The sequence below is a fragment of the Euphorbia lathyris genome, chromosome 2, assembly GCF_963576675.1.
Source record: "Euphorbia lathyris chromosome 2, ddEupLath1.1, whole genome shotgun sequence".
NCBI classification, from domain to species: domain Eukaryota; kingdom Viridiplantae; phylum Streptophyta; class Magnoliopsida; order Malpighiales; family Euphorbiaceae; genus Euphorbia; species Euphorbia lathyris.
The window spans coordinates 1,589,243-1,616,492 of record NC_088911.1 but is presented as its reverse complement, the minus strand read 5'-3'; the positions used below and the strand labels follow the sequence as shown (position 1 = coordinate 1,616,492).

Below are 27,250 nucleotides of genomic sequence, written 5' to 3'. Positions count from 1 at the left end.
ATGTCTATGATGGGAGAACTCAACTTCTTCCTCGGTCTTCAAATTAAACAAGGAAAGAATGGCATCTTCATCAGTCAAGCCAAATATGCCAAGGAGATCTTAAAGAAATATGACTTGGAAAATTGCAAGCCAATATCCACTCCTATGGGCACTGACACTGTCCTCTGCGCTGATGAGAATGGTAAGTTAGTAGACAGCAAGTTATATCGAGGTATGATAGGCTCTTTACTTTACTTAACAGCCAGTAGACCAGACATTCAGTTTTCAGTATGCTACTGTGCTAGACATCAATCTAACCCTAAGGAATCTCATTACATTGCTGTAAAAAGAATCCTTAGATATTTGCAAAGCTCAGTGAACGCAGGTTTGTGGTATCCAAATACTCATGATTTTACACTTATCGGATACACTGACGCTGACTATGGACGAGATAAGCTGGAACGTAAAAGCACCTCTGGAGGATGCCACTTCTTAGGAAGCTGTCTTGTATCCTGGTTCAGCAAAAAGCAGGCGTCAGTAGCCTTGTCCACCACTGAAGCTGAGTACATTGCTGCTGGTCATTGTGTTGCTCAAGTCCTATGGATCAAGCAACAACTTAAAGATTATGGTGTTCAAACGAAGACAATTGAGGTCAAATGTGACAACAAAAGTGCAATTGATCTGTCCAAGAACCCAATTCAACACAGCAGAATAAAGCATGTCAGCATCAGACATCACTTCATTAGAGACCATGTACTCAAGGGTGAGATCAAGCTGACCTTTGTCCCAACGGACGAACAGCTTGCGGATATCTTCACGAAGCCACTGGCTCGTGAGCAGTTCAGCATACTGAGAGAAGCAATTGGTATGTTTAATCCTCTTCAGTGAATTCCTGTGCTAAATGAATATGAATGCTGAGTGAATTACATACTGAATGATTTATTGTTTGCTGAGTTACTCATCGGAACTGTCTGAATATACAATAACTGAGTAAAACTTGCATACTGAGTAAATTAGTTTAGAACTTGAACTTAAAATCATCCTTAAATACTGCACTGACCACTCAGAATATCAAACGCTTGACATTCTAAATACTGAGTGATTAATCCGTTAGCATAAATGCAAAGCACGCGTATAGCCTAGGATGACGTATTCGCCGTAATGTGTCATAAATGCCAGGATCGTTGTCGGTACATGATCCCAAGGCAAAATTGACACATGGATTCGATTAAGATCCACACCGTTCAATTCGTCTATAAATTATGGGTATTTCTCCATCTTTTACTCTTTACGCTTAATCAATTCTTAAGGCAAAGAAATCACTTAGAACTTCTTTTCTCTCAAATTCCTCTAATTCCTCCATCTTCGAAGAATGACTAAGTTATCTTTCAAAGTCTCCGGTGCCGGCCACCAAAAGCCCAGCTCCGATGAACCTTCACAAAACCCTTCTACATCGAGCAAGGGTAAAACTGGCCAAACTTCTGGCAAAGAGAAAGCTGTTAAGATCAGGACCTACTCCAAGGTCTTCGACAATATATCTGAATGGAAGGTACAACCCTCCAGATGGGTTTCGGAGCACTTTGTACAGAACGAACAACCATTTGCCGAATGGATAGCAAAGAACGAATGGACTGGGCTGTTCTCGGTCAGGGATGAGACCTATCCTGACCTAGTAAGAGAATTTTACCACAACCTCAAGGTTGCCAGTGACTCCACCGACTACCTAAGCACTGAAGTAAAAGGGAAAACCATCTTCATCAACCCTCTGTACATAGGAAATCTCCTCCAGCTCAAAACTGAGGGAGTAAGGCTGAGGAAGTCAGGAGATCAGGACAAAACCAACTACGTCCATACCTTCTGCAAACCTGAGGGTCACTCAGGCGAGATCTCAGCATCTTCAATGGGACAGCACCAGAAGATGGCTCACTACCTGCTGAGCTATTTCATTTACCCAAAAATCAACTGTACTACATCAGCAACCAACTTTGAACAGTGCTTCATATGGCACATGCTGACGTACACCGCCATCAACATGCCGGTCTTCCTAGTTGCTGGGTTCCTACGCAGCACGGGTACACTGAGGTTGGGATCAATCATCACCAGGATCCTCATCGACCACAAGATTGACCTCGAAGGTGAGGAATCTTTCAGAGGAACCGAAATCACAGCTGCCTCGCTGAGGGCACTAAAATATGGGCAGCCCTTGAAGAAAGGAAAAGTTGCTGCTGCTGCTGGCCAAGCTGGCCAAACCGAGGAAACTGTTGCTGAGCCTAAGAAAGGACGAAGAACTAAGGCCCCAGCTTCTCGCAAGAGAAAGTCTGCTGAGACTCCTTCATCGAATGTTGAGTCTCCTGCAAAGAAGCAGAAGTCAGCTGGAAAGTCAGCTGAAAAGAGACACAGGCAAGATGAGCCTGTAACTGAGAAAGCTGTTGAGCTACCTCAGAAGAAGCAAAAGACTTCAACACTGGCACCTCTGGACGTTATACCAACCGACTTTATTGTACCGGGTGATTCTCATTTCACTCAATGCCAGGGTACTAATGCTGAGGAAACTAAGGTCCAGTTAGATGACCACTTCATCTCCCAAGTTGATGAGGAACTTGATGGAGATAGCACTGCTGAAGAAGAAGAAGTTGAAGCCAGCGGTCAGGATGACGCTGAGGAGTCTGAAGAGTATGACATCGAAATCGAGGTTGAAAATGCTAACACTGGGTTAGAATGTGGAGCTGTGCAAACTGACACCGAGTTAGCTGCTGGAGTTGAGCAAGTTGAGCAAGTTGATCAAGCTGACCAGACCAATACTGAGGAAAAGGAAACTACTTCCACTCACTCAGAAGAAGCTGCTCCTACTTCCACTCCACCACGTAGAAGGAGGAAGCTGGTTAAGGCCAGTGAGGTGTCGGTCAGTGAACTTCATGAGCAATCACCGACTATTCCTGAACTTGTCCTCTCCAAGATAACAAAGGATCCTTCTACCGTCAAATTAAAATTTGTCAAACGGCCCTCAACTTCCTCTACTACAACGCCGTTGGAAAAACAAGCCTCTGTTTCTTCTCAACAGGAACATGCTGAGTATACCACTTCCACCACTTCAACAAGTCAGGTTGAACCAAGCACTGTCCATGCTGTTTCCTCAAGCATGGTGCTGACTCCTCATCCTTCTGCCGTCAGCACAGACAGTGTTCGGGTTATGACTTCCATCACCAACCTCTCTGCTGATCAATCAACCTTACCTCCAACTCAAGTGCAGATTGAGCCAAGTCATCCAGTCACTGACCAGGGTACTCCTTTCACTCCACTTTCTTCTGGTCATACTGATGTACATCGGGATGCCACTGAGTCCGGCAAAAAGCTTCTTGACTCAGTGCAAGCACTCATCCACGATCTTCAACATTCCGCTTCGCCTGCTGCTGGATCTTCAATTCCTGACGCAACTCAGCTCTCCCAAGTCACTCTACTTCTCAATGAAGTCAAGGGACTCAAGGATCTGCTGAATGTCGTCCTGTCATTACAAGCCCAGCAAGCTAAGCAGGATTCAATTGCCAAGTTGGCAGAGATACAGCTGTCAACAATTCAACATCTGAACTCACTCCATCAGCAAGTTCAGAAGTTGTCTGCTGTGAAAACTGACTACGCTACTTCCTCAGAACTCAAGATGCTCTTTGCTCAGCTTCATACCGAGCAACTTAAGACAAATGAGCAAATGGTATCCTATAGTCAGTGCTCAGTCGAGCAAATTGGTGAGGCCATACGGCTACTTAACCTCAACAAGCAAGAGATGGATACTGACGCGATGAAGCAAAATGAGTTGTTATCTCTTGCACAGCAATCCTTCAATCACATCCGTCATAACAATATCCAGCGTCATCATTATGACTCAGCACTCTTGAAAACCTTCCACCGAGTCTTTGCTGGCCTCACTGAAGCTCTCATTTGGCAAGCCAAAGCACAAGCTTTCAGTGTAAATATGCTCAGTGCTGCTGATCTTCATATACCAGTCGAAGTATCAGCTGATGGAGTTGCCATTTTTGATGGGGTCAATGAAAGTGCTGACAAACTAAAAGAGCTTTCACAAGAACTGACTCAAGCTGTCTTAACCGATGCGTTTAAGCTCCCTGAAGTTGACAAAACGGGGGAGAAAGCGCAAGCTGCTAGATCTCAGCATGAGCAACGTCAGTACGAGAAAAGTCAGTCACAGGACAAGAAAAAGAAATAGATAGGCTAGGTCTTAACTTTTGTAATATGTGCTATGTTTATTTCTTTTGCTGTGTAACTGCTGACTTCTATCAATATATCATACTTACTTCTCTTATTCAAATCTTGAGTTATGATATATGCTTTTATGTACTGAGTCCTTATGTATCTTCAATTAAATCAGCTATGTTTAAAACTTGTAATATTAACTAAATTATATGCGGATAACATGTTTGACATGAACCCATATACTTATGAAATATTCTGATAAAAAACTCATTGAACAAATTACTCAGCACGCGCACTATATGTTTAAACCTTCCGCTTACCACTGAGTAAATAGAATATGTGATATAGCTGACCTATACCTAAAAACTGACCTTAGACTTACTTATTTAAATCCTTAAATTTTTTTAAGTAAAACTAAGTCAGTAGCTCAACCCTTACGGGGGAGTTTGCTAAAGTATATTAGGTCAACTGTCATGGGGGAGCTCATACTGAGTTCCTTACTAAAGAGTTTTGCCAACATCAAAATGGGGGAGTTTGTTGAAACACCTTTCCACATAATTTTGATTTGACAAAATTGTTTAAGTATAATATATATACATATTCTAAACACACTAAAGTTTAAATGCTTTGATTTAATTCTACTAATGTGTTTGTTCAATGTTGAGTTAACATATTATAAGACATAAGAATCGAAGGGCCCAAGCCCATTGCGGAAGCCAAGGCCCAAGTCAAACAACTCAGTACACTCGGCCCGCGTATGTCAAGACGTTGCCGTTTTTGTTCAAAACGCAACTCAGCAATCAGAAGGATCTAGAAGACCTTCGGGAACAACTTCAAGATGAAGCTGCTGAGTAGTCTCGACAAAGTGTACAAGACAGCAACTGGCAAAGGAAAACTTCCAGACAAAGTGTTTCCTCTTTTGGCAAAGTTCAGACGACACAGTATGCTGTCCAGTTGACTTTACCATAAAAGGAGAGACCATCTGCTGTGCTGGCCGAGGACAGAAGATACAAGATTGTGATTGGCCGAGAGCTCTGTGCAAGTCAGGATGACAACGACACATATCCGTTTCCCTCCAACGGTTATTTCGAAATTCGAAATGACCGAATGACCAGACGTCTCTATAAATAGTGCCATCACAAGCTTCAAAAAAAACACAGAACTTTATCAAGCCATTACGCTGACCAAATCTCTACAAGTTCTGCAAGCAAGAAGCAAAGCAAAATTCTTACACTACATTTTCATATCTGTGTAAAAGTCTAGAGTGATTGTAAATCATCTAAAGTGTCTTAGCACATTTTTGTATTAGGACAAAAACACTTATCATTTCTAGAGATAGAAAGGAGAGGCTGAGTACTCGGTTTTAAGTACTCAACGGAGAGATTAGGATTGAGTAGAAGTATAGAGGAAGGTACTCTTGTCATACTCAATTGCTAATATTGTAAAAGGTTTGAGGCTCTACCTTTAAAGAGCTCAGTAGAGGATTCGAAATCTCGGACGTGTTCCGGGGACAGGACGTAGGCTTAGAAGAAGCCGAACCTGGATAAATCTGCTGAGTGAAGTATTTCTAAACCTTTGACTCCTTATTTATATTGCTTGCTTAAACAATCAAAACTGACCAAGTCAAGAGGTCAAGTTGAGTTGTGCGCATTAAAACGTAAGAGCTCAGGAATAGACTCTAAGTGCTATCTCCTGACTCAAGCTAAGAAACTGACCTAGTCACCTGTTGACTAAGCCAGTATCTTGTTGTTTACTCAGCGCCGTTGTTCAAACCTTTTCTTTAGTAAAAGAAGTCTGCCTAAATTGCGAAAAAGTTTAAATAGTTCCTAACCCCCCCTTGGAACTATACTTGCAACTAAATAAGGGACCAACAATTCCAACTTCCCAACGTCTATCATCCCTTACAATATGTGAATGCTGATGACCCCTTAGTGCCTCAAAATGCTCATCATCTATCTACATTTAATCGGCGAAGATGTGCACACTATCACTCCATCTTACCCTTCCTGTGCGCTTTAGCTCGAACATGAGCTATATCACCTTTGGCTAGGATGTAAGTGAACCGTGTTTAACGAATATGGGCCATCAAAGATTGTTTATGTTGTTTTGTGAGAAATAACGGAAGAATTAGTTGAAAATCTATTACTCACCTCGAACTAAGAACCCTAATCAAGTAATTAGTAAGAAAGGTGGAATTGTGAAACCTAATCAAGTAAATGATTCAACCGAGTAATTCAATTATTCTTATACCTTAAGAAGATAGTACGACTTTGTAGTCTATGTTACGGCTTAACTTTGGCTTACAACCTAATTAATGCTTCCTAGCACACTAGCGAGGGATTTTACCTAACCAAGCATCGACCAAACGGTGTTACACTAGTACAGAAATATTTACTTGTGTCGCACTCTTGTGACGCACTTCTAGAGTGCGCGACACAACATATGATAATTCTTATGACGCGCTCCAAAGGTGAGCGACACAAGCTCCCCGATTAATCTGGTACACTTTGTATCGCTCCTTCCTCACGCGCGATGCAAAATATTGATATTTAAAAAAAAAATTACAAAATGTTCCAGAATCTAGCATAAAATTTTATGATCAAAATTTACTTGATTCTACATGATATTATAGAACATACACATAAAACTACAAGTACCACATTGCATAAATACATACATATTCAAAATATAATCACAACTTAATTTTTTCAAGAAATAGTTGCATATATAACAATTAATTCAACTTGTCATATTCAAGTTTGTAGCCAAAAAAACTAGAAAGATAAATAAACACTAACAACTTCCACAAAAACACTTAAACAAATATCTACCTACTTGTCATATTCAAGTTTGTAGCCAAATAAACTAGGAAGATGAACAAACACTAACAACTTCCACAAAAACACTAATGCAAATATCTAGCGACTTGTGATTTTGACTCCAAAATAATCGGCCCAAATATCTCGAACATCATTAATCTTCTCCTCAAAATATGCCATTGATTTTGTTGCAAAATCCTTCAAAGAAAGTAAACATAAATAATAATGTATTATAGTAGCAAATTAACTTAGGGAAAAACACGAAGGACTAGAATGAAAAAAATTGTAACTCTTACCCTTAGATTCTCACTTTCATAGTGATATTGCACTATTTCAAACATGTTGCGCATTACATAGAATCACACTCCGTTGCACCTATTTGTTGAGGGCCCTACATGTATTGAAATTTAAATATATTAATTCATATACGAGTAGATTACATATAACTTGAGGTTGAAAAACAATATTATACATTTTCACTTCTCCATTCCAACGATTGATTGTTTCTATGAGCTCCTTTCTCTATTTGAATGTTCTTGAAAGCTCTATAAATTTGAAATGGATATTAGATCGTGTAATAAATAAAGAACTAATAACTTCTACTAGCTTAATTACTTATTCATGATGAGTCTAATTGCAAATTGGTGAACTCCCGACTTGTTAGAATCAAATACATGTAACATCTTCTGACATTAATTAAGAGCACAACATTATGAACTAGTCAAGTTATAAGAACCTTATTATAGTCTAATAAGTGCTAAATTAGATGTTTTCACTGTCTCTTGTTAAAGGTACTTTTGAAGGCAGAGATTAAAGAATTATCTTTAGTGTTTGTATCTCAGATTCGTTCTCACTATCCTTTCCTTGCAAATAGGTTTAGACCACTTCCACTAAACGCCTATTATGACAAAGAAAAAATCAAGTGATAATACGCCAAGTGACCAAACAATTTTTTGCTCTTCCAACAAAGGAGAAACAAAAGTATGCTCGAGCTGTGAAGGATATGGAAATGACCCAATTCTTTCTGACCACCAAGTTCATGACTGGTCTGATCGGCTGTTCCTTAATCTAACCCCAAAAAATTCAAAAAACCTTCAACTTCTATTGATTTCAGGTACTTAATTGTGTACATCAGAAATATCAAAATTCTAGGTAGATGATTGTTAAAATCTTTATTTTGCAGAGAAGTAGTAGATGAATATACAGGTTGTAGCAGATGTTCTACTTAAGGCAATGGCAATGTAAAAAGAAGATTGTTTCTTGAAAAAATATGGAGAAGCAGCAAGGTTTAATTACTATCCAAAACCAGATTCAATTTTAGGAGATGGGTCAGCAATTATCATTCTTTTAAATAAGTGGTCAATCAATTATCATCCAACTTAGCTTGATTATTAGACTCCAACATCAAGTCAAAATGAATATGAGGATAATGTGCCCACTAGAATACAAAATAAGTTAGTCAATATGCATAATATTTTATGAAAGAAGTGTTAGTTTGCTTAGCAGTGCTAAATGCTTCTCGGTGGGTGATTTGCTTTGATTTGATCTGTGAATCTCCTCCCTACCTGTATGAATAAAGTTGTCATCAACCAAAGGATAATTAAAATTGAATAGAATGAGAATTCAACACTACTTTATGAACTGGTTATATTATATGCCAAAGGTGCACATCAATTCAACGTTAAAGATAAAGATAAACAACTTAGCTCAGCGTTCCACTTAATGATATAAGTTAGTCTATCTCATTCTTCCCTGCTTACATATGAACTCTAATTTAGGATATAGCACTTAAACCATGGTTCACTATTAAAGTATCTGCCAAGCTTATAAACCATTTGCAATACATTTCATGCAAATGTAAGATAAGCTAATGAACATATCTGTCTTTGATAAAGTAGGTCAGGTCACTCTTGGACCAATGATGCATGTGTACAAAACAAACAAATAAATCTTCAGCATATATATCTTTATTCTTTAGTAACAACTAAGAAACAACTGTATAAGTGTCCATCTAAAATTGTTCTCACCGTTATTTCTGTGATTCCTTTTCCAAAAACATACAAATCCATAAAGTAATTCGAAAATTATACCTTAGCATGAAACTATAATTGCCGAATCAAAAAGGTTGAAAGATTTCGAAGCAAACAAACAAAGTAGAAGTTACCAGAAAATAAACAGAAAAGAAGGTGAGAGCAAGATAGAGAATGCTAAAATTGTCACCCACAGAGTTATTTGAGAAGCTAAAATTGCCACCCACAGAGTTAACATAAATTATTATGCAGGTGCATTAGCATTAAACAAGAGTAGTTGGTAAGTAATATTTCCAATTTTATCATCAAAGTCACATCCATAACCATAATCCATTATTTAAGACAGTCTATTCTAATTAAAGACCTGAGGGAGCAAATATTAGGGAGAAAATAATAAAAACTTTAGATTTTGTGCAGAAGAGGTGGAGATTGAGAGGTGGAGACGGTGGTGGAGAAGCCGCACCCTGTTCCCGGCGTCGTGAGAAGTGGAATGACCAGAGATACGAACCGCGGTGTGCGAGATGGCGGTGCGAGGTCGAGGTGGAGGTGGCGGTGTGCGAGGTGGAGGTTGGCGGCGATGGAGTGGAGTTGGTGGAGATAAAATAAAACCCTAGAAAATAAGGAAGGAAGGTTGGCGACGATGGAGTGGAGTGGGTGCGAGGTAAAGAAAGCATATGATTGACTAATCAATAATGGTTAACAAAAGGTTCTATTAATTGGGTAAAAATTCTAATATTTAAAACATTTAATATTTGTAATAATTTGTGAATGGTTGACAAGAAATAAGTTGGGTTTAGATGGTTAAGACATTTGATTATGTTTCAACTAATCAGAGGTTCAATTCTCCATATTTACATTTTTTTTTTTAAATTTTTTAGTATTTTAAGAAATATAAATAAAGAATTTTAAGAAATAAAAAGAAAAAATAATTATATTATATTCAAATAGTAGTTGGTATTAGTTGTGGCGTACTTTTAAAAATGAACGACACAAAGATAAAACACTACTTGTGTCGCTTTTATAAAAGCGTGTCACAAATATAACACATTTCTTATGTCGTTTTGGTAAAGGCGCGTCACAAGCTTGCTCTTGTGTCACACTGTAAGACAGGCGATACAAGAAGTAACTCATTTGTGACGCACGCTCTTCAAGCATGACATAAGTGATGACATAGAATACTTAGTTGTGTCGCGTTTACAGAACGCGTGACCCTAGTTACTCTGTTGTGTCGCTTTCTCTTCAAGCGCGACACAAGAGGTGCAACACAAGTGAGCATTTCTGTACTAGTGAGGAATAGAGATAATAGTCTTAGGTCGAGATTGTTGTCTTAATTAGGGAAGCTACCGTCTTAAGTTATCGTTGATACGCACAACATACACGAATTAATCCATAGTAGTTAACACGTGGATCCGAAATCTTAGCCTTTTACTCATTCATAAGACAATCAAATATTACTTCTTCGCTTTTTAGTTTAATTTAGTAATTAGAAGTGACAAAGAGATGCTCCTATAGCTGACGTTCAAATGCTCACTAAGGGATAAGTGTACTTCGTCGTTATCAAGGAATAATCTGGACAAGTCCAGGTATCGAATCCACATGATTTATACCACAAGTACCAAACTATTAGGTTTCTAATGTTATCTAGGCGGTGGGGAGTTTGGATTGATTAGGTTTTATCTAAGTTAATCCTACTCCTAACTGATCTTAAACAAGACACTTAAACCAGGAAGTGAATGGAATGATACGATAATATGAATTTCAACCTAATTTAACAGTTAATTTATAATCTAATATGAGTTTCTTAGGCCTAAGGCGATTAAACCTACTTATCCTTCTAGGAGTCCTAGCCCGCTATTCCTTTGTTACAGACCGAGCTAGTTTTAAGGTTGAGGAATTTGGGTCTTACCAACTATGAAGTTGTCAATTTCCTAGGTTCTTCGATTATGGATAATCAAATTCGACTCACAATATGAACCTAGATTATATTTGGGCTTTTGAATGATTTAAACCAATTAGGCAAAGAATAAACAAAAGAAATAAACATAACTTGAGAAATCAACAATGGAAATTATATTAAAGATGGAGAGTACGTCACATGATACAATCAACCTAGGATACGTAGCAAATATCTAAAGTAAACACGAATAAAAAGAGAGTCGAAATTCCTTTCTGGAAACCTGTTTGTTGAAACACCTTTCCACATGATTTTGATTTGACAAAATTATTTAAGTTAATCCCATGATTAAGATAATTAAATTTAAGTGCTTTGATTTAATTATACTAATGTGTTTGTTCAATGTTGAGTATATTAATAAATGAGAACAGGAATAAAAAGTAAGACAGAACGAAGTCAGCATGAGTCACAGAAGCTGAGTAGAACACAACTCAGCATCATAGAAGAAAAGTCTTCTTCAGAAAACGAAGCTGACCGAAGAAGCTGAGCAGAACGTAACTCAGACTCGCCAAAGATAAAGATCGAAGGCAACGTCAATTAACTCAAGCTGAGTGTTCGACAGGACATCACCAATGATCCGTTGACTAAAAGACAAGGCCCGAAAAAGGTCTGCATTAATTCAGAAGCCTCGGAATTACGCCTAGAGGCCTTTTCGAGACGCATGGATCAATTGGCGTTTAGTAAGAAGACAAACCTGGCGCTAGAAGACGAAACCTGGCGTAAGAAGATGAAACTGGCAAGCCTGACGACTGCTGATTTCAGACGACGTGATTGGCTTGCAAATCTGTATGCTGACCAATGAATGACGCAAGAAGACCGTTTGAATTCAACAGATATGTCCGAATTCAAATGATTGAAGCATCAGATTTTACTATAAAAGGAAAAGTTCATCACTTGGATCCTTAGCCGATTTACAAAAAGAAAAAGCAAGTACAGACAAAAGAAAATCATCACAAGAGTGAAAATCCAAAAGAGAAGTTGTCTGATTAGAAAAAGCAATTTCTTACACCCAAATCCAATCTCTGTGTAAAAGTCTAGAGTGAATTTGTATTCATCTAAAGTGTTCTTCATCTAGAAAGAACAAATTTGTATCAATTGTAAAGATTGAGAGAGTGGTGCTGAGTACTCGGTTTTAGTACTCAGCGGTAGAGAAAATCTGAGTGTTTGGTTATAGCGCTCAGTAGGGTTGAGTAGACGAATCGAGGACGGTACTCTTGCATACTCAATTGCTTTGTAAACGGTTTGTGCTCTACCTTTAAAGAGCTCAGTAATGGATTGAAAAAGCCCGGAAGGATTCTGGGGACTGGATGTAGGCGGTGAGGCCGAACCAGGATAAGACTGCTGAGTAATTTCTAACCCTTCTCTTGATATATATATATATGTGTTGCTTGCTTAAATTACTCAGTATATAATTTGTATAAGCCGACGCTGAGTAATCAGAGTGCTGAGTTGGAAGCTGACCTTAAGTGTTATTTCCCAACTCACAAGTGAAACAGTTCTAGCCAGTCTCTGACTAAAGCTGTCTTGCATCACGCTCAACATTGCTGACCAAAACTGAGTGAAGTTATTTAAAGAATTAAAATAAGTCAGCATAATTAAGCGAAAAAGTTACATTAGTTCCTAACCCCCCTGGAACTAATCCTATTATATTACACGGGACCAACACTGTTGACCAAGCATTCGTCTTCCTAGGACTGAAGGATGGAACCTTGTTAATCCTTGAAGCTAAAGGTGGAGCTCTTCAATGGCAGATGGAAGGAATGAGGATTCTCAAGGTTGGGGGAAGGTAAAATTACACAAGCGAAAGATAAAAATTACAATAGAGAGTGGATCTTATTTATAGACATATAATGACCCAAAACCTAATTTATAGTGTTTTCAAATTCGAATAGGAAGTCCGGGTCTAAAAATCCACTTTCAGGGCTAGAAATCCGCTTTTTAAGTGATTTCCGAGCCCAGTTCACCGTGCTAGTGAGGCTAGCTTGCCGAGGCTGCTCCCGGGGGTCCCCAAATTTCGATTTTTCACCATTTTCGTCCATATCTGATCTGCACATAAGCATTAAGCTCCAGAAATCATCAGTCCAAAGGCTAAATTGAAATTTTTCATTTTGAAGTCGTTAACAGTAATTTTTATAATGTCAAACTAAATGTTACTTGTTTTTAGCTAAACGGAAAAAATCAGTCACCTTTTGAAATTTATGTTTTTCAAATACCAATTTGAAAATACGTGAAAGACATTTTTTTTTGACATGACAACCCAAACATAGTAAACATATGTCTTAGGTGATGTTTGATAAAACTGAAAAATAAATATGAATTTTAAGTGCTGAATATTTTAAATGCCGAAAATATTGAATTATTTAATGTTTATAAAAATATTAATGGATAATATTTAATTTAAAATGTTGAGTTAAATATTTTGATTTATCAAAATAAGTGATTTTAACTTAATTAACCAATTTAAGTGGTGAAAAACAACTGTTATCAAACGCAATTAAATTAAATATGTGTTTAAAATACACTACAAGAAAAACGCGTTTTACCAGCGGAAAAATCCGTCGGTAATCCACCAATTTCCGTCGGTAATGGTGATTTCAAACGGATTACCAACGGACTTGATTCCGCTGGTAAAAGGCTCGTTGGTACCGCATACCAGCCAAAAAATTCTTTCCGTTGGAGATTTATTCCAGCGCAAATTTGGTTGGTAAATTCCGCTGCTAAATTTCGAATACCGACGATATATTTGCAATGCATTTTGGTCGGTGAAAATATTTTCTGACGAATATTTACCAACACATTCCGCTGGTAATATTATATTTTTTATTTTGTAATTAATTGCAGAAATATTACCAATGACTATTTACTAACGAAATTCCGTCGGAAAATTTATTTTCTTTACAATATGATAAATTATTATTATTGTTATTATATATTTTTAGAATGAAATTTACCATAATTGACAACATATATAGTGCAATATTACTATCTAATATCCATAAAACTATGTATAAGAAATATATCCACAAAACTGTATATTCGATCTAGATAAAAATAAAAAACATCCTACTGCATCTATAATAAAATCCAAATGTAACTAGATTATGTTTAGTCTAAGATAAAAATATATACCTTAGCTATATAATCTAAGACAAAACCATATATATTAATTAAGTATCTATTCTCCATCTTCATCTATCGACTCAACATGATTGGATGAATGCTGTCCATGGTACTCACGTAACTCGGCAAGCTCCAACTCAAATCGGACTATAATACTCTGCAAAGATCCTAGTTGTTCTCGCATCTGCACCTCTAAATCATCTTGCTTCTTTTTAACTTGCTCAATCATTTGAGGCGTTACACCAAGATGAAGCTGGCGTGAAGCGCAATCGCCCTGTTGCATCCCCTCGTTAGGTTACTCTTGACTCTGTGTTAGAACTTGTAAAATCTGATTCACCCTATCTAATTGTGATTGCAAATGGGAATGCACATCAGAAGATTCTGCTGAAGTGGATGCGCCATCTGTAGATGAACACTGGGATGAAGTAGATCCGTAATATCTATAAGAAGCATCACCCAATCCGTAAAGTCGACCCTTTTTGTTGCGTCATCCAGCAACTTGATAGTAAGTGCTCAATAAGTTTTCTGCCTTATATCTTTCACTTTGAGCACTTGCAGCTAATGCACGAATATATTCTTCCTAAAAAATAACGAATTTCTGTTATAATAAGCATATATGTTGTATATACTAATTAATATCACAATTTAGTAAGAACATGCAAAAACAGAGAGTTGTTTTCCTTCAAACATGGAAACAACCTTAAAGATAACTATAATTCAGGCAATTTAGGTAATTACCCCAACAGCTTGTGCACGAGCATCTGACCAAGAAGTACTATCATGGCGCTTCGTGTGAGTGTATGCAAATAACTCACCCGCAGTAGGTACACGTCCAAGGAGTGCTGTCTGTAAAAATGAGAGCGGCGTGTAAAAAAAATAGATATCATAATGTCCATATACTTCAAATAGCATGTAAACATTTGTTGTACACAAGATAACACAAATATAATTAAAATTTTGTTGTACACAAGAGCAGCCAAAAGCATGTAAAAATTTGCTGTAAGATAAGACAAATAGCATATAAAAATTAGCTATACACAAGAGCAACCAGGACCATGAAAAAATTTGCTGTAGACAAGATATCACAAATAGCATGTAAAAATTCACATTTAGGGGGAATTGCTAATAGTAGGCCATTCCATATTTAAAAATTCACATTGACAGTACCAAGCCCATAATTCTCCATTAACATGTGATAGGAACCCTTCTTCTTACCCATCCACCACCATTTATCATTGACTAGTATTCGAGTTAAAGGAACTTAAAGGAACTTAATTGAAAAATATCTCATTAAAACATATGAAACGCAGCCAGGAAAAGATCTTCCTGTCAAGTGCAGAATTTACCAGGAAAAGATCTTCCTGTCAAGTGCATAGGTTAAACATACATTTTATGGTATGAAATACTAATAGAAAATGCAATGTAAGCTCCTATGAACACCAATCATGGAGGGAAAAAATAACATTAGGAAGATGGCATAGTAGATAGGAGTAGAATATAATTTTCTTTTCAGTTATCTTTTGAAAACCAAGAAACTGATTTCATCTATAAACAAACTTGAAAATGTCGAAGAAGGAAAATTTACACTTAAGACCACTAAGCAGCAACTCAAACAAAAAAGGATACATATATATAATATAGAGAGCGGGTAACAAATGTTCAGGGAAATGGATAACTAGTGACAGTGACAGTGACACAAGTACACTGTTAAGTACCAAGATCGAAATATTTCAATTTGATTACTTGAAAGCAATCAGAAATTTCCAGGTTCAAGTTTACAGTTAACAAATTAAACATGCAAAATTACTTGAAAAGTCCAATATAAACTTGTACAGGTACTGAAATGACATGAAGGACCTTAAATAGAGAACACAACCAATTGATTACATAAATAACTAATTAACATCCACATGTCCCTTACTTAAATAACTTGTACAGGTTCATATTTCTAGTTTATCATTGGGGCCCTAGAGCTTATCAACTACTATCATTTAAGCTATTATCCCCAATTCAATTCATCACAAAATCACAGTTGGATAGTCAGCACAATTGATTGTTCCTTGCACAACTGAACTCTCACATATGTAGCATATATATGAACAAAACATCATTCTGTTATAATTTTGTAACAAACAACATGTCCATAGAATGACTTACCAAGCAACCTGTTATAATCATGTAACAAACAACATGTCCATATAATGACCATTTAATGAAAGGATAACAAATGAACACTTATGCATGTAGAAAACAGAACTAGAAACATTGTACAAGCAAGTAGTTACTTTAGTTTACAACACGCTTACCAGGCGCTCCAATGTTTCAGAATGTGAGATTGATCCTCCTATATATGTGGCTGCAGCAGGCTGTGTGACATCACCCCCATGTCTATTTCATGCATTTTGCTTACACTTCTCTATAAATTCTGGAGAATCCCATGCACTAGTCCATGCTTCCCATACTGCATCACTCACGAAACCAGGTTTCACAAAACCAGGTTTTTTTCTTTTCAGCCGAATTTCACACAAAACATCGCCATATCTTTTTTGAAGCCTCTTTCTAAAAGCATTGTACACTTGGTTGGTGTTATATCTATTGCTGTCCCAAGTGACATGTTTCTGAATAAGAAAAATATAAATCAGTAAAACTCAATTCCATATTAATAAAGATCAAATCCAGATAACATATTATAGTAGCCTTAAAATAATATATGAATTTCCAAATGAAAAGAAAGCAAATACCTGAAATTCTTCCCAGTACAATTGCACATAATTAGGAGGAACGTTCTTCCAAATATATCCCAATGGATGGACACGTGTCGTAAAAGCTTCCCGAATTTTTCGTGATGCTTTATTTGAGGGTTGTAAGCTGAAAATAACAACAATAGATTCAACTCCCATACATCAACAATAGCTGAAAAGCAAGTCTTTAAGTCTCATACATAAACTCAATTATATTTAAGTTTTTAATATAGTGATATTTCACTTACTTCCCTGCTGCATCAACTCTAATTAATAACATTCCATTATTTGCAGCTCCTATCGGATCTCCTTCTCCTATTGGATTTCCAGCTCCTATCGGATCACCTTCTCCTCTTGGATTTCCACCTCCTATTGGATTTCCGGCTCCTATTATATTTCCATCTCCTCTCGGATTGGGAGGTCCTATGGGATCTCTTTCTCCTCTCGGATTTCCAGCACCTATCGGATTTCTAGCTCCTATCATATTTCCATCTCCTCTCGGATTGGGAGGTCCTATGGGATCTCTTTCTCCTCTCGGATTTCCAGCACCTATCGGATTTCCAGCTCCTATCATATTTCCATCTCCTCTCAGATTGGGAGGTTCTATGGGATCTCTTTCTCCTCTCGGATTTGCAGCACCTATCGGATTTCCAGCTCCTATCGGATTGGGAGGTCCTATGGAATCTCCTCCTCTCGGATTTCCAGCTCGTATCGGATTTCCAACTCGTATCGGATTTCCAGCTCCTCGCCTAGGATTTCTTGCTCCTACAATTAAAGATATATCAATTTTTCTATTCAGAACCATAATATCATTTTTTCTTGACCGAAGTAGTTTTCATCAGTAATCCAATTAAAAAAAACTTTAGATTCCAATTAAACCTCTAATGATTAAATTACCATTTTGAATATGTTGTAATGACGGCTCTATAGTAGTAGCTGGAGGTGTTGAGTTTGGAGGAGAAGAAGCAGCTCGGGCTCTGATAGTTGGAGCTAATGACATTTTATAATAATGAGTACAATTATGTAATATATCCATAATTTTTAACACAAATTCAAGCAACAATATACAAACAAATTGTTTTTCTTGTCTTGTAATACATCCAGTATGTAAACATGACCACAATACCCACAAAATTAAATTACCATTCTGAATATGGTGTGATGACGGTTCTAGAGCAGTAGCTGGAGGTGTCCGGTTTGGAGGAGCAGAAGCAGTTGGAGCTCTACTTGATGAAGGGTCGGAACTAGGAGATGGTCTTTGAGCTAATTGCAGATTGCATGTCAATTTTATAATAATCAGAGCAATTTGATAATGAGTAAAAGAAAATAAAAAACATTGAAAAATTATCCAAATAACAATACTTACATGCTCCTAGAGAACTTGTAGGAACAACCCTACCACTATCCAATATAGTCTCTACACCTTGTGTCAACCAGTCGGGTAGAACCATTTGACGATACAAAGGCAGTAAGCGTGGTCTATGAACTCTATGAGATGATCCAGGGCTATGTTCATCCGAGCTTTGATCACCAGATTGTGAAGATCCATGATCTGACATCCTGTATAGATCGGTTAATAACATACTTTCACAAGTACATATGAACATAGCTCATTTCATCAATAATGTTAAAGCTCCAATAAAAGAACACTAATGCAAATCTAAAATACAATAATGCATTAAAATTGACAACATAATCCAAATCACTCATTCTTCATAATAAAAACGACAAAAAAAAATGAGAAAGAGAAAAAAACTAATCACAATCAATATCTTCGAGAAGGTCCTCATCATCATCTAATTCATCCTCAGAACCAGAGTTGAATTCAAAATCCTCTTCTTCGTCATTTTCTTGTTCTTCCAATTCTACAAACTCATTAGTTGGATCATGAAGGTGTTGAAGTTCATCTACATCAAGCACTTCAATTGCAACCAATTGCACATTATCCTCTTGGAATGCCCCATCTTCTTGGCCTGTTACCTCATTATTCGGTATGTCAAAAATCCCTCTAGCTTTTACCATACATGCAACTTTCCAATCCATTTTATCACGCGTCAAACTTGGATATGGAACATAATAAACCTTTTTGGACAAGTTCTAGGAGCAAATTATGCATTAATCCTATTAATAAATTTCATACTTTTTATATCCCAACACACATACATATATTCACCTCTTATATAGATATATAATGTGTAAATTCGCCCAGGTCTAATTGGAAAAAATCAGTCCACCCTTGAATTAGTCCATCCATTTCTTGAACACTAAAATTTTCATATATATGGGAAGAAAACTGCCAAAAGGAATTCAATTTTAGCAAGTGTAAATTATGCAGGCAATGTGATGTGTTTAAGGTCAGGGTCACACCATCCTTTGGGACAACCCGGACCAACAGCCCCTATGGGTGAAAAAACTTGATGCCAATGGACTAAAAGCAGCAGCATTTCGAAGAGTAGATTCGGTTACTCGCAGATACGCAGGGCAAGTAATCAGATGGGATGTAATGAATGAGAATTTATATTATCACTTCTTTGAGTCTAAATTTGGGGAAAATGCATCTGCAGAAGTGTATGCAAGAGCTTATCAGATTGATCCAAATACACGAATGTTTATGAATGAGTTTAATACGATTGAATATAGCGAAGATGAAGCTGCAAAACTGAGCAATTACGTGAAGAAACTGACAGAAATTCTGTCATATCCAAGCAACAAAGGGATGTTAGCAAGAATTGGAGTTCAGGGACATTTTAGCTATGGAAAACCAAACCTTGTTTATATGAGGTCTGCTTTGGATTTTCTAGGAGCAACAAAATTGCATGTGTGGATAACAGAACTGGATATGGACATTGGACCCAATCATAGTAATAAATTTCAAGTCTTTACTGCTTAGAGGTTACTATAAGATATCAATGTTAAAATCTCAAAAATCACTCAATGAGAAAAATGGAAAAGCAGAAGTCTATACTCGGGACTGAGTTTCTGCTATTATCATTTATTATGGCAAACCTAGCTTAGGAACATTTCTACAAACAATGTGAGTTACGGTATGCAAAAAAAAGTGAAGAATGATTATATATCCCGCGCAACGCAAGAGTTTTCGACTAGTTTATATATATATATATAAGAAACAAGGTACAAGTGAAAGCGAAATGAGGAAAAACAAAAGAGTAAATTTGGGCACCTAACTCTTACAAGAGACATAGTAAATTAATTAAGTAGAATTAGGTGAAGAAAAAAGAGCTTGAATCGCTTAAATCAATAAAGGCCAAAATTTACAGTACATATTATAAATGGTATGTATAGATTAATTAAATATTTTGGTTGCTCTCAGTCACATCTCAATTAATGAATGTATCTATCTATCTCTTTATATAAACAAATCCATTCATTCCTCCATATATATCATGCCATGCTTATTATCTTCTTTCTTTCTTCTCCTTAACATTGTTGTTATCTTGTATTGCTAATTTGTCATCTTAAATCTTGCATAAAGGAAGGAGAGTTATGGTGCAGCCAAGGATGACTTCTGGCTCTATTCAGTTCATGATACTTAGATCGGGCAAGTCATCTCTGGCTAGGCAACAACCTCCTTCTTTCATGTTAGATTTATGATGATCATAACGAAGGAAGGGTTCAAGAAATTATTATCAACATATATGCCATTACATCTTTACTTTACTTTACTTTCCATACCAATTCCTTTTTCCCAAAATAACTAAATATTAAAGCTTTAAACATATCAAATTTTATATGCCAACTACTAAGTTATTACATTTAGTCCAAAATCAAATAAAGCACAAGCAATCTTCTGTGTATTCAAATAAAGCACCAAAATCAAAAACCACAGAACTGTAAATATATTAAAAAAAACCACATTAGGGAACAGAATTATAAAGATCTAAGACCTCAAGGTAGACCACTAAAATCATAATACAAGCTTCTAGGTCCGTGAACACACATGTCCCAAAAGAAAATGATGATACTAACTAAGAAATCATGCTTCATATTTACTAAATCTTGTGTAATAGCATCATCTTATTCAAGTTACTTCATAGTCAAATATACTCTAAACCCTAAATCAGATTAATGGGGGAAATATCAAATTGAGGATGAAAATCCCTAAACCTGTTAAGAATTAAATCGAATCCATTCATTTTTAAGAAGTTAATAACTCACCTGTGAAGAACATCCAACGCTTTCTAGCACACGCAGCTTCTTCCCTCTAACAGACAACCAGCTTCTTCCCTCTAACAAACAACAGGACCAAGAAAAACAAAAGAAACTAGAGCTGTAATTAACAAATAACGATAATAACGAATTGAGAAACAATGGGAGTGGAGAGAGAGAAGGGTAAGGGAAAGAGAGCAAATCAAGGAAAGGAGAGAGTAGCTACCTGTTTCAGAGCAAGCATGGGTGAAAAAAATAGAGTCCGTAAGAAGGAGGAAAATGGAGAGTCTATAAGAGGGGGGACATGGAGAGTCTGTAAAAGGGAGAACTGGAGAGTCGACTTGAGAGAAGGAGGAAAGGGGGGAAAAATTTCCGCTAATTAATATCAATTATTGTTTATTAAAATAATTATTTTTTAATTAATTTATACCCCAACGGAATTTCATTGGTGTTTAAAATAGGGTAAATTCCAAAAAAAACCCCTGTGGTTTGGCCGATTTCCAAAAAAAACCCCTGTGGTTTGTTTTTACCAAAAAAAAGGATCGTGTTTACGCCATTACCCGAAAAACGGAAAATCGGTTAACGGCGTTAAAAATGCTGACGTGGCGAAGGGTAAATTTGGAAAAACGATTTTTTTTTATTTTTTTTATTTTTCTTTTTTATTTTTTCTTTCCTTCCTATTTTTCTTCTTCTTCTTTCTTTTCTTCTTCTTCTTCTTCCTTCCTTCCTTCCTTCTTCTTCTTCTTCTTCTTCCTTCCTTCCTTCCTTCCTTCCTTCTTCTTCTTTTTCTTCTTCTTCTTCTTCTTCTTCTTTCCTTCTTCCTCCTCCTTTTTTTTCTTCTATTTTTTTTTAAATTTCCGATACCCCTGGAAATTTCTGAAATCTGGAAATTTCCAGAGAAATCTGGAAAATTTCCAGATTTCTTCGGAAATTCCCAGATATTAAGGAAATATAAGCTATAATTCAAGTCAAAATTCAAATCGACATGATCAGATCCAAATAGAATCGAAATTACAAGCTATAATTCAATTAGAGATGAAATCAAAGTGAGAAAAAACCTGAGCCGCCACCTAGAACTTGATGAACGGAAATGGAACTAGGAGTGGAATCTCCCATTAAGATCGAATTAGGGTTTTACGAATAGGAAAAAATGGAGAAAGGAACAGAACAGAGAAGAAAATGGAAGAAGATGATGATGATTATGAAGATAAAACTGATAATTGTTCGCAAACTAGATGTTCATAAACCGTAATGTACAGTTTTGGAGAAGAAACTGATACAGAGAAAATATTTAGGAATTTTAATTTTGGCTGGATCTTTTATAGGTTAAAGTTAAACTGCCGTAATCGTCTCCAAAACTGCCGTAATTTTGGCTGGATTTTTATAGGTTAAAGTTAAACTGCAGGTATCGGAAATTTAAAAAAAAAATAGAAGAAAAAAAGAAGGAGGAGGAAGAAGGAAAGAAGAAGAAGAAGAAGAAGAAGGAGGAATGAAGAAGAAGAAGAAGAAGAAGAAGAAGAAGAAGAAGAAGAAGAAGAAGAAGAAGAAGAAGAAGAAGAAGAAGAAGAAGAAGAAGAAGAAAAGAAAAAAATAAAAAATAAAAATAAAAAAATAAAAAAAAAATCGTTTTTCCAAATTTACCCTTCGCCACATCAGCATTTTTAACGCCGTTAACCGATTTTCTATTTTTCGGGTAACGGCGTAAACACGCACCTTTTTTTTGGTAAAAACAAACCACAGGGGTTTTTTTGGAAATCGGTCAAACCACAGGGGTTTTTTTTGGAATTTACCCTTTAAAATATTGGCTGCTATTATCACCAGTGGATTTCAATTCGATACTATTCTGTTGATAAAATTATAAATTACCAACCATATTTAATTTCGCTTCTGTTCCGCTAGTAATCACCAGCGGATTTTTGTGCCGCCGCTATTCCGTTGGTATCAGAAGCGGAATTCATTCCGCTGGTAAATTCCGCTGGTAAAACGCATTTTTCTTGTAGTGATATTTTAATTTAAGTGATTAAGTTGGTTATCAAACAAGTAGGGCGGAGATAAGGAGGGCCCGAGCCCCTCCGACCGTCGGAACCACCATGACCACAAGTAGTTTTGGTCCCTACAAGTAGTTGCATTGCATTACTTCTCCATGTCCTTTGTTTATCTGTCAATAAATGCAAAGGCTATGTTTCCCTCATTGTTTATGCAAGGGATCTAATTAAAATAAATAAAAATGGTTTGGGTTCAATTTAGAATTTAAATGAGTTAAAGGAGGTAATTGTGATGTGAAGGGATATAACTGAATTTAACTTAGGCCCTATTCTTTATCACTTAATTTCAGTAACAATCAGTTCAGTTCAGTTCAGTTCAGTTCAGTTCAATTCAATTCAGTTCAGTTCAGCATTCAGTTTCAGCATCCAGTTTCAGCATTCAGTAATTTATCATTATTTATTATATTATAATTATTTATATATAATTTATTATAATTATTATTATTATTTATCTATAATTTATCATTATTTATTGGGTAAATAATTTATTAGTCCCCTAGTTTTTACCTAACACACTGTTTAGTCCCCCTATTTTGAAAAATACATTTTAAGGTCCCTATCTTTTGCCAATATTAACCTTGCAGTCCTTTTATCTATTCCTTTAGATTTTTAACCGAACATATCTTAGCTTTTAGGATAACCACAGTATAATACAAGTTGATCATGTTACTCAGTTATTTTATATGTATTTGTTTATGCTAAAATATAACGATTACAAGTCTAAAAAACTAGACAAAAGGACCAAAAAGTTAATATTGGCAAAAGCTAGGGACCTTATAATGTATTTTTTAAAAATAGAGGGACTAAACAGTGTGTTAGGTAAAAAGTAAGGGACTAATAAATTATTTACCCTTATTTCTTATTATTATTTATAGTTTATCATTATCTATAAATTAGATAAAAGTCAAGAAATGATAGTTTATTAAAGTATATATGGTTTAATAAAAAAAATAAAACTAAAGTATGCATCCATATTTAAAAATTAGGAATTGCATCCATATTATGAATTATTTCTCAAATTTATCCAATTTATCAATGTTAGGGATAAAATTCCACCATTTTAGACGTTAGAGGTAAAATTACTTCTGACTCAAAACGTTATTTTTGCACTTTAACCCTTAATTAAAATAAAAAGTTAAGAGTTTGTATTCATATGAAGATTTGTATTTAATTTCATAGGTTTTAAATTATATATAAATTTGTGTTTGTATGTAATTTGTATTTTTAATTTAAATTAGACTTATTTTTATTTAATTTCATAGGCTTTTATCGAGCCAAGATTTTATCATCCTGTGCTTTTATTTGATATTCAATTTAGTTTTATCTTTAATTATATATTTATTTATTATTGATATTATTAAATAATTATTATTATTATTATTATTATAAGTTCATTAATGTCCAATATATTATCATGAAAATTATTTTAAAGTCTAATATCATCATTATTGTTAAGTTCGGTTAAGTTCGGTAGCATTCAGTTAAGTTCAGTAGCATTTAGTTAAGTTCAGTATTCAGTAGTATTCAGTTAAATTCAGTTCAGTATTCAGCAATATTCAGTTCAGTTCAGTTCAGTTCAATTCAATTCAGTTCAGTTCAGTTCAATTCAGTTTAGTTCAATTCAGTTCAGTTCAGTTCAGTCCAGTTCAGTTCAGTTTAGTTTTTTTCAGCGATAAAGAACAGAGCCTTAATCCATTAGGATCTAATTAAAATGTGGTGGACTGAATGCGAACAATTAAAAACGGATAGGATCAATTTGGAAACACAGAGGGACCTGATCGTAGTAATTAACATTTTAGGGGCCGATTTCACATATTCATAAACACAGAGGGTCAAATAGGAAATAAAGGCTATAAATTTGGATTTTAGGTTTAGGTCTCATTGATACAGCCGCAGCCGCAACCCCTTCTCCTTCCTCCTTTCTTCCTCAAATCGATTTCTTGCTCCGGCCGTCTCTTTCTTCCTTACGCGGACAACACCCCTCTCCTCTCTTCCATTCTCGACTGGTTCTCCTAGTCGTCTTCTATGGCTTCTCGTTCTTATTTGGACCTTTGGAAGGTCCTATCGGACAAGTCCCGACGACGGCGGTGGCGGCTAATCCTCCTCCGATGATGTTCCCTAAAAGTCTAAGGAGATCCGGCCGGTCTCTATTCCGATGTGCAAGGTAAAATACAAGGTTTGCTATTTTGCCCTCCTTCTACGCTCTCTTCTCCGACTTCGGTCCTTTTTGGGGTCCTACAAGTTCTAGAACGCAATAGCTTCTATGGGTTTCTTGTGATTTGACGATGGCTATCTCTTTTACTCTTTTTCTGAGTTGATGGTTCATGTTGTGATGTTGATTTCTTCGACTCTGGTTCTGGTTTGCAGATCCGTTGACTTTTCTAGTATTTTTTTTATTTACAAAATTATACTAGAGCTTGAGGCTGATTCTGTCATTTTTATATTTATTTATTTTATAAATTAATTTTTTTATTATTTAATTATTACAAATAAATTTTAAAATAAAAAATTAAAATTAAAATGTACCATATTTTCTTTTTTTTTTCTCTCTTTTCCTTTTCTAATTTTATTAATTTCTATCTCTAAAATTAATTGGATTTTCTTTTATTTTTAAACCTAATCTTTAATTAATTTGCTACTCTAAATCTATAGTCTATAATTAGATATATAGACATCATATAGCCCCTACAATTATCACTAAAACATACCAGCTTAATTTCTAGCCAAATTATGAGAAATTGAATCCTAAAACACATATGTCAATTTTTTATATTCTAATTAAAAACAGATTGAGAAAAGAACAAAATATATGGTTATGATTCGAGTAGTTGCACACATTCTTATAAGAGATATTTATAAAGAAACCTCTGCAATAGTTGCAATAATATTCATTTCCTCATTTGTTTTTAGGTTTCTCTATATTTATTTACATATACTTATCTTTTTTCCTCCAAAATTCAACATTCTCAAGAGTTTTCTAATTCTTCGTTTGAGATTCCAAAAATGGATAAAACAAGAAAGTTCTGTTTGGTCATTTCCAATCTTCTTATTCTTTTCTTTCTCAGGCTAACGACTCGCCTACTCTATCTGTGAGTTTTCTTTTTAATCATTTTTAGTATATTTTGCTAATTTGCATGTTGATAAATATTGAACACAATAGACAAATTGCAACAAAATGCAAAGAGTATTTATTATTTAGAATGTAAACTGAGGAAGCTTTAAATAGCTTTACAATGAACAGAAATAAAAAAAAGGAGAAACTAACGTATCCCACATATACAGGAAACGTGATTACACGGAAGACCAAAGCAGATAGAATCAAACTCTAACTTATTTCTATTTTCTAGGAACTTATTGTTAACAACAAAAACTACTTCAAAGAAACCTAACAAGAAGACACGTGACTTAACAAAACTCTCCCCTAAACTAAATTTGCTTACATCAAGTTAGTTTATACCCAAGCTGCTTCGAACACCAAGTGCTTCTCTAAGCTTCTCAAATTGATCAAGCTTTAAAGGTTTTGTCATGATATCTGCAACTTGCTCATTCGTGCCACAATATTCCATTTTAATTGACCCATCATTTACAAGATTTCTTAAAAAATGAAATCTTACATCAATATGTTTGCTTCTCCTATGAAGTATCGGATTCTTTGCAAGTTTAATAGTAGAAGAATTGTCACAGAGAACCTTCACATAGTCAATTTTTGTACCTTCAATTTGTTTAAGAATTCTCTGCATCTAGACACATTGACACGCACATGAGGCAGCAGCGATATATTATGCCTCTATAGTTGACAGACTCACTACAGGTTAGTTCTTTGATGCCCAAGCTACAGCTCCTCCACTTAATACGAAAACATACCCTGATGTACTCTTTCGATCATCTATATCACCAGCATAATCACTGTCTGTATATGCCATTAACTAAGTTGTGCAGCCTCGTTTGTAAACAATGCCAAAATCAGCAGTACTTTGAATGTATCTCAAGATTCTCTTAGCTGCTAACATATGTATCTCCATGGGTTTTGACATAAATCTGCTTATAAGACATACACTGTACATCAAATCTGGTCTTGTGACAGTCATATATAGCAAGCTTCCAACGATTTGCTTGAATAAGGTTCCATTTACTTGAGTGCCTTCCTACTCCTTTGATAGTTTGTTTCCTGGAACAATTGGATTTCTGACTC

The 27,250-nt window shown here is 35.7% G+C and overlaps 1 long non-coding RNA gene across 1 annotated transcript; it reads right to left on the bottom strand.

The window, feature by feature from the left end:
- Nucleotides 1-6,930: 6,930 nt before the first annotated feature.
- Nucleotides 6,931-9,662, bottom strand: LOC136220574 (uncharacterized). Its single transcript, XR_010684576.1, has 4 exons — nt 9,495-9,662; nt 7,474-8,566; nt 7,298-7,392; nt 6,931-7,199 (listed from the first exon to the last, which is right to left on the bottom strand). It is a non-coding gene; the product is annotated as an uncharacterized lncRNA (long non-coding RNA).
- Nucleotides 9,663-27,250: the final 17,588 nt, after the last annotated feature.